Here is a 15,325-nt window from a genome sequence, read left to right on the forward strand (position 1 = left end):
CTTCAAGAGTTGCATGGTTTCATTCTGCAACCCTTCATGAAGTGTTGCCATTTTTCGAATCCACTTCTCTTGTCATTTTGGAACAACTATTGTAATAATTAAAATAATCCCCCACTTGTTCTAATAATGACAAGATCAATTCCAAAAATAGAAAGTAAAAGAGTGTTAATACAGTTAGGTATCTTTCGATTTGAACTTAACCTTAGTAAAGACAACGCAAAGCCTAATCGGAACATTAGGCAGCCATGTTTTGAACCATTTAAGACGACACCATCTACAAATTCATATAGGTGAAGTTCAGATTTTATCTATTTCTTGAGACACATATCCTCCTCGATATAGAACTTCATTAAGAATTTTAAAAAAACTCAACCCTCAATTATGTAATAGTCAACATTGTCATAAAATGTTGCACTAACTTCCAAATCAATGACATGTTGTTACCCATTGAATCTTAGATTAAGATGTATTAACTTCATATTGGGTTACTATCATTGTCGGAACACTTATTCAAGGAGTTTCAACCTCACACCTCTCGAGGTTGTCTTTACTAAATCTCTGGTCAGTAGTTTAGTAAATGAATCATTCAAATTATAGATCGATCGTATATATGTGAATGAAATAATTACATCTTTAATCAATTTTCTCACAAAAGAATGTCTAAGGCCTCAGTGCCCAGACTTTTCATTTTACACTTATCTGAATTCTCTTGCTAAACTGGCTTAACTTTCACTTTGTGTTAACACCTTTGAAATATTGTCTATAGCCAATGGAACTAACACTCGATATCCAACTCATATTGGTATATCCTTCTAATATGGCAGGAAACCTACCATAATGGAGGTCAAGATTTGATTTTAAAAAGATAATAAAAATCCTTGTGATCGAAAATCCAATGCTCACCATTTGGATTGCTAGTAAATCTACTCATTTACTAATTGCAAATGTTATGTCGGATATAGTACATTGCACTAGAAAACCAATTTCACTTGTGTATTCTAATGTGACCACAACTCTTCCATGATCATTTTGACACTAAGATCAAGTTGAATATTCACTTTCTCGAAACGTGACAGTTTGAACTTATCAAGAACTTTCTCAACAAAGTGTGTTTGTCTAAGTTCACAACCCTCACTATTTTCACATTACTCTGATCCCCCTAAAAGAGTGTCAACTAGTCCAAGATCTTTCATCCTGATTGTGGAATTTTTCTCAATATAATGTATTTGAGTATGTTTTAAACCTCCACTCTTTCGCTTTACTTTGATCGAAAAGAGCGTCCACTATTTCAAGATTTTTCATCTTGAATGTGGAAGCTAGAAACCTCTTTGTTTCTAAGATTCAATTCATCTCGTTGCTAATGATCAATATGTAATCAACATAGAGACAAAGGAATATCACAATATTCTCACACAACTTTGTGTACAAACACTTGTCACAAGATGTAATGAAGACGATTTTTAGATAAATGCATGATGATGCAAGAAGGTTTTTAGATGAAGTGAGAGATAAAATTATGAGCAATTTAAAGTAGTATAGTATAAATTGCAATGAGTACCTTAGTTAGATTCTCTTATCTCTTCTTGATCAACTTCATCATTGATGTGCATGCCACTTTTGATCCTTTTCTTCTTTGATAATCTTTGCCTTCATCAAAACTAGATATAAGATGTATTCTTCATAATCTCCCCCTTTTTGACGATGACAAACTCTTTTATTTCATGTTTTGATAAGATTCAAAAGTCTCCCCCTAAGTTGTGTGTCTCCCTTTTTTTTTAATCTTGTAATGACAAAGTCAAACTTTTTGAAGTCATTGTTTTAGTGCTTGTTTTAATTCATACAAGGATTTGACAAGCTTTCATACCTTTTGTTCATTACTAAGAAGCACATAACCTTCTGGTTTCTCCATGTAAATCTCCTCATCTAGATCTCCATTTAGGAGTATCGTATTGACGTCCATTTGATGAACTATAAGGTCATGCAAAGAAACTAATGCAAACGAAACTCCAATTTTCGTTGTGCTTGCTACTAGTGCTTATGTGTTGAAACAATCAACACATTCCTTTGGTCTAAAACCTTTGTTCGGTCCTAGATCCTTAGCACTTCATACTCTCTAGCTTATCCTTAGTTCTGGATATGTTTCAACAATCCGTAAAGAACTTTGATCCTTAGTCTTTCGGACTCTTTTGTTTCTAAGTTCGGGTTGTTCTTCAATAATATGTGTCGAACTTTTGGTTTGTGTTTCACAATTTGTGGAGAACCCTTTCTCACGAGGTTCTTCATTTGTCGAAAACTCGAATTCCTTATCTTCCACGATAAGGTTCTCAAAATTTCACATCTCCAAATTTAATAATTATATTAGACTCCAAATGCATAAGTCTATATAAGTCATAATCCATTTTCAGATGATCTTTATATGCCTTATAATAATAAGAGTCTTTGAACACAAACATGGTTTTCACATCAAATCCAAATCAAAATACAATTGCATAGTTTGAAATCATGAACTTTAATAAATTTGATCAGTTTACGGATCAACAAACTTGATTATAACAATTCCAAAATAAAATTAGAGTAACATGTCCGATTATAAAAGCGGATAGTAATCATCATAATAAATAATTATATTTTTAAACCTGTTATTTTACCTGCTAAATATCTAATAATATAAACAAATTAAAGTTGGTTACTTTAATTTAACCGCCGTGTTTTTTCATTTCCGGTGGCAATAGTACTTTTTTGCAACCACTAGTGCCCAAAAGATATGGTACTGCCTCAACAACCTTTTGCATTATATTTTAGTATTTCGATCTCTTATATTTATTTATTTTCTTTGTGCGTGTGAAGGAAATAAAATGAGAAATATTAATAGAACAATATCCAATTAATGAAACTTAACATTCGTGAATTATATTTTAGTATTTCGATCTCTTATATTTATTTATTTTCTTTGTGCGAGTGAAGGAAATAAAATGAGAAATATAAATAGAACAATTCCAATTCATGAAACTTAACATTCGTGAGTCATTTTCCATTAAGACCAGTTTATCATGCCTTTTTTTCTTCTTCTTTTTTTTTCATTATAAAAATTTCTAAACAAATAGATGTATATTCACTGCATTCAAACTGTTCCTAAAATTTATATTTGTGTAGCAATCGACAATAACAAGGCTTTACACAGTGCATGATTTCATAAGAGTATTAAGGGTACCTGGATTGATAATGCCGACTTATTTTGTGTTTTTTCTTGAGTTCTTCTCTTTGATGCTTGAAACTGAAACCTTCATATCCATTATTTGATATACTATAAGATTGTTAGAAAATTAATTTAAATTTAATGGACCGAGGCTAGAATCGTGAACGAAATCACTTTCCTTATAGTATTTCAAGCACTCTCAAATTGTCTTAGAGTTTCTACGCAGGGATACCCAGGATAATTCAGCCTTCTTGAGTTTGCACAAGACTGATGAAAACTCGAATGTAGTGAAGAGTGTTTGAAATTGATTAAAGAGAATTTTCGGATTTTGTGTTGTGATTTTCTGAATTTGAAATGAATTATTTATAGGCCACATTTGTATTGTTTCACAAGGTAGCGACCCTTAGTGAAACAATTTCTTTTACCAAAAGTCACAATAATTGGTCTAAAACAACACATTTCAAGAGTTGCATGATTTCATTCTGCAACACTTCATGAAGTATTGCCATTTTTCGAATCCACTTCTTTTGTCATTTTTGAACAACTATTGTAACAATACAACTTCAATTACACATTTTGAAAAAAAAAACTTATTTACTTCTCAAAAATATAAAATTTAGAAAAGTTAATTTCAATAAGTATTTCTTTGACAAAATGCTGAAAATTTGAAAAGTATAAGAGCCGGAAAGCCACCAATAAAATATGTTTGGGTAAAATGACTGAAATGAGTGTGGAAAAATAGAGTACGGATGTATGAAGAAGAAAAAAACAGAACAAGAATTACTTTTTTCCATAGATAAAAAAACATCCCAATCTTCCAGATATTGAAAATTCTAAATAATTTTCTTATTAGCCAATAATTAACCATCAATCCAGGGCCATTATCATAGGGTGTTTTAATATTTTCTTGCTGCATGATATGTCACTAGGAAAGATGTCACAGTCAATTTCTGTGTGCACTTTGCAATGTGATGTTATTCTTTTATTGTCTTTTGTTGTAGTGGGTTAGATATCCTTGTATTTTCATTAATATTACTTTTATTTATTAAAAAAAATGACAGAAAATTTATTTATTTTATAAAATAATATTAAAAAAGAAATATTAAAGTTTGGTGCATTCATATTTTCTTTTTAATTTACATTTTATTTACAAACTCATTTTTTACACTATTCAAAAAGCTGAATTTCTTTAAATATCTATAGAGATAATAAATTTTAGAATCATCATTTTTCTTCTAACTTTATCCCATTAAAATTATTTATTTGTAATCTAATTATTTTTCTAATATAATTAAATAAATAAATTATTTTTTAAATATTTGTGTACAATTTTGTATAATAACTATATATTTTAACTATTTTTTACAAATATTTGTGTACAATTTTTTAAATATTTGTAAAATTAAAAACTATATATTTTAACTCACTTTTACATGTATATATTTATACATAAATTATTTTATTTTTAAATAATTTTTAATTAAAATTAATTTTTTTCTCAATTAAACTAAAAGAGTAATACTATTTAGTACGAAATAATTTAAAGAAGAAATGCAAGAATGTACACGTGTCATTATTTTAGAGGTGACTTTTAAATTAATTTTAAATTTAATTTCGTTTTTAATAGAGATTATGAGGTTGTGGTATTAATGTGTGGTTGAAATTTATTTTTATCTTTCTTGTTTTCTCATTTTCTTATTAATAAACATTTTCCAAACTTAAAAACACACTTAACTTATTCTATATGGTCCAAGTTGCTTTCCCATTGGAACAAGAATAGTATAATTTCAATGTTTTAGGAGGTTATGCTTTGAATCATGACTAGTCATTGTAGGAAATTCAAAAAAGGTTAGAGCACAAGTTTTAGAATTGATGATTATTCAAAGGTGCACTTGCTATTCAGTATTTACAATAATATCAATGATCTCATGGCAATTTCCTGGAAACTTGGCGTTATATACTTTATAATTTAATTTATATTAGCTGAAATTGTGTAAAAGAATTGATATTGAACAAGACTAGACCAGAGAAGACTCTGAAAGATTTGAAGTTGTTATGATAATTAAACACGAAAAGTTTGAATTCGGTGAAAATTCATATTTTATGCAGTGTTCTCATTCTAACAGTCAAGTGTTAAAAATATTTTAGGTGAAAAAGACATAATGTGTTAAAAATATTTTTAATGATTTTTAACTTAATTACTTTCATCACTTTCTTCCACACAAGAAAAAAAGTAATCCTACTTCCATCAATTAATAAAATATGTTGGATTTTCAATGGTACTACTTGTCATTTTCGACAGGTTGCGCAAACAATGGGACTAAACATTTGAGAAATAATGTTAGATACTTCAAATATGGATATTTTATTTAATTCGTTTTTTTTTTTGTTTTTTAATAAAAAAATATGATTATTGAAAACTACTAATATTATGTAATAGACTAGAAAATGATAGTAGGTTAAGGGTTATAGTCGTGGAAGGGTATCTATAAGATTAACATTTCAATGTGCAAGTTAATTTTTGAAAAAAGATGGAGCTATGCAAGTGTTTAATGAGAATATATTTGGGCGTGATTCTAAATCACACTTATATAGGGAAAACACCTAGAACTGTTTTCGTTGGATTACGCGAGACGTTGGGTGCAAATCAACAGTCAAGGTGGAAGCAGTGACGTGCTTCAGTGCACTATGCTGCAGTGGAGGTGCACTTTTTCGGCAATCTTTGAATGTTTTATCTAGATTGGGCAGCGTAGTTGAATCAGTATTATTGAGTCTTTTCTAGCCCAGAACAATTGTCCCCATGACCTTGTTATCAGGAATGTAGTGAGGAATGTTGATGCTGGAATTTATGAGGCCAATCCAAGCATGAATTACATTAAGGAGATGGACCCATGGAGAGGATGACTCTGGGAAGAAGAGGAAGCTTTGTTGTGATGCTAAGTGGGAGCAAAGGGCATAGGGAATATGCATATTGAATGCTTACTTTTTCGTTGAAACTTTTGTTAGAACATAGTTTGGTTCTACATCTTCGAAAGAGTTTTGATGATGACAAACACATATTTCTAGATAAGAACAAATATGAACTCTAATCCTACGTTTTAAATTGGAGAAGTTATGAAGTAGGTAAAAGTGATTTCTCAGAAGCAGAAGGCTGCATTGAGAGAAGCTTATAAGAAGAAGATGTTTTAGACAGTGATTTCTCAGAAGCAGAAGACTGCATTGAGAGAGGTTTACAAGAATAAGAAGATCTAGACATTTATGAGAAGTCTACATGAACAAGAAGTTCTAAGTGATTGAAGAAAGTTTACAAGAACAAGATGTTCTGAAGTCAAACAAAGAAAAGTCGTAAACTCTGATGACTCAAACGCTTCAGGCACCAACAAGCTGCAACGATTACTCTGATAATCAGAAGATCTAATGTTCAATCATTAAATGATGAATCATTCTGTAACGGTTGAAAATTAATTACAGCGGACATAATCTTTATTTTTGGAAACAGCATTAATCAACAATTCATCAAACATTCCAAAACAAGAAAGGTTGTCTCTCAACGGATCAAAAGTTCACACTATATAAAGAGGACATCGGTAAAGAAAAGAACAATTAACGCACGCACGAATTTAAGAGCTCACAATTCTTATCTTTTTAAGTGTATTCATAATTTTACTCTGCTTAATTTTTGTGTAAACATCACAGTTGTGATATAGCTTATTAGAAGCAATCTCTTAAACACAAAAGTTGTAATTGTATAAGTATTTCCTTGAGCAAACCGGGTTGTGGTTTGATCTTGAGAAGATGTAGACAGTTGTATTCGTGATTGTGTAATCATTATTTTGATTTAATGGATTAAGACCTCGTAAGAGAGAGGCAAAACCACCTTAGCATGGTGGACTGGAGTAGTTTGAGTTCAAACGAACTAGGATAACCAAACGTGTCATATTTTTAATTAGTTTTAAAAACCCAATCCAACCCCCTTTATTGTGTTTTTCGTTTCTTCAACTTTGTTTTGAGTAAAGTCACCATGTGTCTCACGTGCCTAGTGTAGGGAGATGATGCACTTAGAGCACTTGAGTAACTTTACTGACCTCACCATGACCGTTAGTTATGGCTTTTGATTTTCCTTCAACTCACTGTCATTGGTATTGGTGCTCTTTGGGCAAATAAATAGAGAAATTGACATTTTAATTTCTTCTTTTCAACTTCCTTCGCTTTTGATTGCTTTTGAATTTCTTCCTCTCTTTGTGATTCTCGCAATTGTAGTGTTAACTTTCTAGGCTTCACGTCTTTTACTCTTCATTGCTTTGTTCTTCTCTCTCCATAATCTGCAAGATTGTTATTGGACCTTCTTGGGATTAGTATTATGTCTCCTACATTGGTATTGTCTTTGTTCTTCAATACATGCAATAACATTGGAGACGCATGTTTTTACCATTTCTTTTCTCTAATTTGCATTAGCTTTGTGAGTTATGGCCAATATAGGAAACTGGATATTTCCTTCACCGACTAAGGTAGTGATATCGAAATTAGTGATGCGTATTCCTGGACAGAAGCAGAGGTAATTAACGCCCCAAATGTGATAAACCCATACATATCTTCATTAGAAGTAAGAAACCTAAAAGTATTGTTGCAGTTAAAGAGACTACTACTACGGGAAACACATGTAACCTTGTGGATATAAGGTGTTACCTCGGTTTCATATGTGAGATAACGGAAGACATCATAAAAATTATATCACATTATCTCTTGGTTGGAAATACACTCATGGGAAAGGTGTAATGGTCATGGTTTTGATCCCCGACGATAACCTTTTAAAAGTTTGAAATGGTGAAAGCATTTTTCCCCTCGGTTTAGACATTTAACCGACAAGTAAAACACAATTGAGTTTATTATATCTAATGTTGATTGCTTATTTTACTAAACCCTAATTGAACATATAACTTTTCAATTTGGTTTACAAAATAATAATATGAACAAGTATGTTATATTTGAATAACAACTTACACTAATCAATGATTTTCGAGCATCTTGTTACTCATTATTCATATCTCTTTCTTTAATGGTTCGAATCCCGTTCAATGTTTCAAGTTCTTTATTGAATGAAAACTAGAAGCGTTGAGAGAGATTTTAACCATAAAAGCACGTAAGATGAATGGTGAGTTTTAAAATTCTCGAAAACATTAATTAGTGTAAGATGTTTTTCAAATACGACATAATTTTTCATATTATTATTTTAAAAATCAATTTAATAGGTTATATGTTCAAAGAGGGGTTAGTTAAAAAATAATCAATATTAGATATAATAAACTCATTTGTATCTTTTTCACTCTAATGTCCTCTTGACATGTTCGACGGAACAAGGTGAGTTGCACAAAGAATCACAAAAACATAATCTCGATTCTAATCTCAAACTCAATAACAATAACTAAACAACAACATACAACTTTCAAAACATTGCTAAGTAGAACAACTAAACAACAACCACAATAACAACATCAACGACTCAAAAACAACAATAAATAACAACAACAATATTATCATTCAGTCTCAATCTAAACAGCCACAACATTAAACAACAACTAAGAAAAAATATTTTATCAACAAAACTACATCAACATCAAAATAAACATATAACATACTTATCTTAACAAAAACAACAATGTATTGCATTTAATCTCAGTTTAAACAACAAGATTAAACCTCTAGGATTTAGAGTCTCAACAAAAACAACAACAACAACAACAACAACAACAACGACAACAACAAAAAATAATATAACATGAGTAATGATGTTTGACGTACTAGATATGTGAAGAAGATGTGAAAGAAATGATTTCATCTTTCATTCTTGCAAGTATCAAATGAGAGTCCTAAACACATATCATCATTCTGGAGGACGATATGTGTTTAGGATCTCGTTGTTTAGGGCTCTATGTTAGGGTTCTGTATGTGTTTTTTTAGGCAAGTGAAATTGAAAACTACAAGCTAAGTTACATATTATAAGAGTAAACTATTTCACCTTAGTTAGGAAACATAACTGAGGTGAAAAGTGGCTTATTTTGGATTAAAAATTAAATATGAAGAAAGACGCCACTTTTAATAAAATAAAAACATAAATTGTAGTTGCTGGGATTTGACGCAAGTATCATAAATTATTTTACCCCAAGGTTATCTACGACAAGGGACAAAATAGATTGTTTTTTAGAAAGCAATAAAAAACATGGCGCATCTAGGAATTATACCTCGATATTTTATTAGGTGAGGTGAAATCGTTGTCATGAAATATATTATTTTTAATAATGATATTTCCTCTAGGTTGGACATTAGGGAGGTTGTCCGAGGAATTACTTCTCCTGAAATTCATATGTCGAACAAAGAGACTCTGAGAAATCCTCGAGATAAGCGAAAAGCCTAGACTTATGCTAAGTGTTATAGAAGTTCCTTCGATCAAGGTCCCAATAATGATGAAATTAGGTGTGTTTAGAGGAAAACCAAGGTGTCATACTCATGGTCGCCATTTTTTACCTATTAACATTGATGTAAGAATGGTGCAATGGGGACAACTAAACCTTGAACTTATTGTCAATATTGCTCAATACTCTTGGATGGATGAATAATTTTTGGGGACGACATCCATGTATACAAAATAACACATAATGGAGAATGCCTACAAGGATGTAGGTTCATCCTCACAGACTGGCAAGTGCTTCAAATCGGAAGTAATAAAAGGTTATGCAACCAATATGACATGTGCATGTTGCCTTTATATTAATGTATTTTTTCAGATGGGTTTTGTATCACCCCGACTTTAGATTAATATTTTTATTTAAATATTTGAATATATAGATGTGTGTTGCTTGATTTATTTAATTATTTAAGTTATTTTGGTGTTTTGTGGGATTTAGGTGGTATTTTAATAATTTAATAATTATTGGGAATATAGAGTTTCAGAGCGGAGAAATAAAATAGGATTTATTTAAATTATTAGAAATAATTATATATTTTTAATTAGGCTTAAATGCACTTTTGGTCCCTGTAAGTTAGCGAGTTTTTGATTTTCGTCTCTGTAAGTTTTTTTTGTTTGAGTCCCTATATTTTACTTTTTGCTTGAGGTTTAATCCCTAAAGTCAAAATATGCAGGTTTCCTGCGGATCTTCCTACGAATTTACCTGCGGATTTTGATTTTAGGGACTAAAACAAACACAAAAGTGAAATATAGGGACTCAAACAAAAAAAAAACTTACAGGGACGAAAATAAAAAACTCACTAACTTACAAGGACTAAAAGTGCATTTAAGCCTTTTAATTATTTAGATATAATTGGAATTATTAGAAATAATTTATAGTTTTATATAATATAGATTTTTATTAAATAATTATTTAAGTGAAATTTTTATTTAATAAAATAAAAGTGTTATTTTTATTTAAAATTCAGTGTTAGAGGGGGTGTGAGTGTGAGGGGTGTAAGGGCCAAATTGGTACTTTATGGTTGTATATGTTTTAACGTGAGGAGTGAGGTAGGTTACCGAAAAAAATTAGAAATTGGAAAGCGGTCAATCGTGAGTTGAGGATTTAGAATACGCAGAGCTTTAAAGCGACTGTGAGGATCATGAAGAAATTGCAAAAGCTTCAATTTGAGGTAAGAGGGGAATTACCCTACCTATGGGTGATTAGGGTTAGAGAGGATGGTGTGGAATCTTTACCCTCCCATCTGCGCCATTTTTATCGTTATGTAATTTCTCTATGTTTACATGTTTTGTGACCAAAGGGTTTTTGGCAAAACCCATGTGACCACTGTAAATTGGTTTATTATTGATGTGTGTGTGTTTATGTTTATGTATGTGTGTGTGTGCGCGTATGTATATATATATATATATATATATATATATATATATATATATATATATATATATATATATATATATATATATATATATATATATATATATATATGAACTTGCATCTAGTATTGGATCATTTGGTATGTATGATATGTGAAATAGTATGACGCCCTTTTGGGGCTTTTATGATGATTATGGAATCATGTGATTATCTATGTGATTGAGATAATGGGGAATTATTCTCTATGATGAAATTGACGCTCGTTATTATCAATTTGTAAATTTTGGGATAATTGGGAATTGTGTTGTGTCCGTAATTTTTTGTCTGTAAGATCTTTTTCTCGGTCAGTTTCCACAAAAGTTGTAAAAATCCTATATTTTTCAAAAAAATTCAGGAAACCAAAATTTCTCAAAAAACTAAATTTTTATGAAAAATAAAAAAAATCGGACAAAAATATGTCAGACCAAAAATCAGCCGAATTTGAAATCCAATGTCAATAGATAATTAGCTTCCTTGATTGCGGTAACCTTTACTTGTCATTCCCTATTAGGACGCCTCAACATTTTGTTAGTAGCAATTTCATTGGAAATAGACTTACAAAGTGCATTCAAACGATTTACAAGATGAGTAAGCCTCTTTTGCATATCAGCAATGGTTTCACCATGCTTCATATGAAAGAGTCAAACTCTTGATTCAAAGTATTGATTCTAGCTTGCTTGACTTCATTAGTGCCCTCATGGGCAACTTCCAATGAATCCCTCATAGCTTTAGAAGTTGTACTTCAATCACCACCTATACATGTCTCATCATCATCTCAATCACTCGCAACAAGTTCTCCTTCCCAAGCATTAACTTCAGTAATGAAAAATCACTCCATGATCACTTGTGGAAAAGCAATCAAAATGGTATTGAGTATTGCACTCTTAAAAGGTTGGAATTTAATCCTAATGGATGTTAGCAATGCCTTATTACACGGTACCATATCTGAATTTGTAAACACGTGTCAACCACATGGCTTTGTTTATCCTGAAATTATGGCCTTCAGATTCAAGATGTCTTATGATTTCTTTGGACATCTGATCTGACACATCATTCAACAGACAGACATTCATGAATTAACAACAATGTTGAAAATTAATGAACACACATAATTGTTAACCCAGTTTGATGTAAAACAACATCTACTCTGTGGGCTACCAAGCCAGAAAGGAAATCCACTATTAACAGTATTAATTCGAAGATAAACAACCTCCGATTTACAACTTCTCACGTAATCCCTACCCAGTTCAACTTCTACCTAAGAACTTCCTAGATAAGAGAAACCCCTTTCACTTCTAATCACCGCAGTGATGTATCACTCTAACAACACACGTTACTGATATTGACAACTCTTGACCATAATTGTCAATCACAAACAATACACGATTAAGACTCTCTTAATCAACAAATACTTGATCTTTCTTAAAAGCTATTTGATCAAGAACAATACTCACTCTTGATTCACAACTTGGAGGAGAACAATAATAGAGACTTACAACTCTATAACACATTCCAACTCACAACCCGAGTGGATCACACAAACTAACTCTCCTAGAGAGTGATACAACTGACAAAGCCTTAGTATTTCTACATCTTGGACCCGTGTCTTTTCTAGGTTATAATGCTTCTATTTATAACCTTTTCCCAACTGGATTTGGGCATCAAAATCACAACATATGAGCTGCTACAAATCTGCATAAAATTTTGCTTAAAAATAGATCTTTAATCAAATCTTCCTAAATTATTTCCATAATTAGAAAGTGAACAGTCTTCTTGATTCTGACTTGATTTTTCCAAACCTATCAATCTGCGCCACATAGGACTGCATAATATTCCCAAAACATTCTACATCTGTTGGCTTCACATCTTTCTCGACATGTTTCTCCATATGTGTTTGAAATCAATTTTGGACGCCACATAGGATCTATTAATATTCATAGAATATTCAATAATATGTAAATGGAAAACTTCATCCAAACTATAAACTATGACAGACCATATGTCATATACTTCTTATTAGACCATCTCATTCGACATATTGAGTCTGCAAGTTGATGACATCTTTTTCGACATGTTGCTTCCATGTTAGTTTTACCAAAATTCATGCCAATCATAATTTCAGAGAAATAATAATCTCCCCCTTTGGAAAATTTTGGCTAAAACAAACTAAAACATTTTTCCACCATAATCAATGGTTTGAAAATAAATCAAACACACGCACACCATGGGTACAACAGCAAAAACTCTTCATCAGAGATATCAACAGCAAGAATAAAACCAGATCAACACAGAGCAGGTACTCCCTTTAAATAGAAGCAATCAGTGGTTAGCGCACACACACATATCATATAAGAATATCCCTTTATAGCCATAACATGACAAAGGCAAACAACTACTGATACCCGATGGCATGACTCTTTGGATGGTTAAGATGTCATGCACTCTTGGTATGTCTTCACTTACAGACTCTAAAGATTTTTAGTTTGCTTAAAAGCTTTACTAAGATCCAGACTAGCAAACTTTCTCGTAGACTTACTTGCAGCAGAAGAGAAAAAGCTTCTTCAGCCCTTACATCCACTAGCAATTACTGGTACTAGTAGAGTCTTCAACACAGTAGTCATGCATTTTCCAAGCACACTACTGTAGACAAGAACAAAATATGCACATTCTAATCCATATAGTAAGAAAATGCCTCTTCTAACAATACATCCAGCCCCAAGCATCTTTTCATGACAATCAACACAAATGATGTTCCAACATCATTTAGGACATCAGCTTCTTATCATTAAACCTAATCATTTGGTTCTTGATTCATCATCCAAAGAACATATTATGCAGATAAGTCTTTCAAGAAGCTCATAAAACATACCTTTTGCAGCTTATTAAGGTTATCATATACACCTGAACACCATGGAGAGAAATAAACTCTCACACACTTTCTGACGCAAAGAGTTTAGAAAGCAGATTTGCATCCACACATCACATAAGTACCAAACTCCCGACAAAGTATTTACCATCAATCACGTGTATATCTTCAACATATCAGACTAATACCCAGCTCTTGACAAGGTATTTGTCATTAGAGGAAAATTTCCTCATACCAAACAGCAAATGATACTTCCCTACCACAACTGTTAGCACAATTTTTCTGACTTCCTCCTTCTGTATGCCACTAGTACACAAGGATTCTTCATCATGCCAAATAGTCATACCACAAATCACTCTAGTGATTGGCCATACCATGCCAGATTAAGTCAAAGGCTTGACCTTACACTCCACCATGAGCAAAAAAACCTTCCTTGGTTGAAGGAGCAACCAAATGAAATGATGTTCCAATATCAGTTTAAACATCAGCCAAAAAAATATGGTCTTAACCATTTATAATAGCTTTGGAGATAACACCCATAGTAAACCAGACACATCTCTTGAAGGAAACACAAGAGGCCCATTACACCAACAACTGATCAACCTTCAAGACCAGATCATAAATACATGCAGCATCATGCACACCTCAAGAATCTTCTTCTCACGAGTACAATGTTTGGTCCTCCTGTCTGAGTTTGAGGTGTTAGATGCCATCCTTCAGAACCTAAATAAGAGATTCCCTATAACAGGTATCTAGAGTAAACTACAACAACCATGGCATTGAATGATCATCATAGGCCACAAACAGAGAGTTCAGAATAAGTCTGCTCTCCCAATCCTTCAATACAAAAGGATGCCCTTCAATCCTTACAAAAATAAATGTTTCAACATATGAGGAAATCACATAACTGAAACCCAAGCTTAAGGATAACCTTCCCATGACAAGGAGACGGTAATTATACTTCCTTACTTAAGAACCATGATCCTTTGGTTCCTAATAGGATTACCAACTCCTCTTTGCTCCAAACAAACGTATGAAATGTGCATCCTAGGTGGTTTGGATGATCCTTCAGCAAAATACCAATCAACCACTAGGTAGATACATCTCCATATCACACAACCCCTTTGATTGTCTCTTTCACTAAAACAGAAAAAGAGTTACATGTTCTCATAGACTTGATAAGTGATATCAAGTTTGAGTAAACAACCTCCATCTTGTTTGAGAGACACACCAGTCAAACACATTGAGAAAAATAAATTCTCAATTACACTAATGTCAAGACATTATCTCTGACATCTCTTCAAGAATATCCAACTCCAGATCATGAATTCTTCTTCACCAACTGCTAGGAATACCTTGAAAATCAATCATTCTCCCCCTTAATAG

This window comes from Vicia villosa, linkage group LG3, assembly GCF_029867415.1.
Source record: "Vicia villosa cultivar HV-30 ecotype Madison, WI linkage group LG3, Vvil1.0, whole genome shotgun sequence".
NCBI classification, from domain to species: Eukaryota; Viridiplantae; Streptophyta; class Magnoliopsida; order Fabales; family Fabaceae; genus Vicia; species Vicia villosa.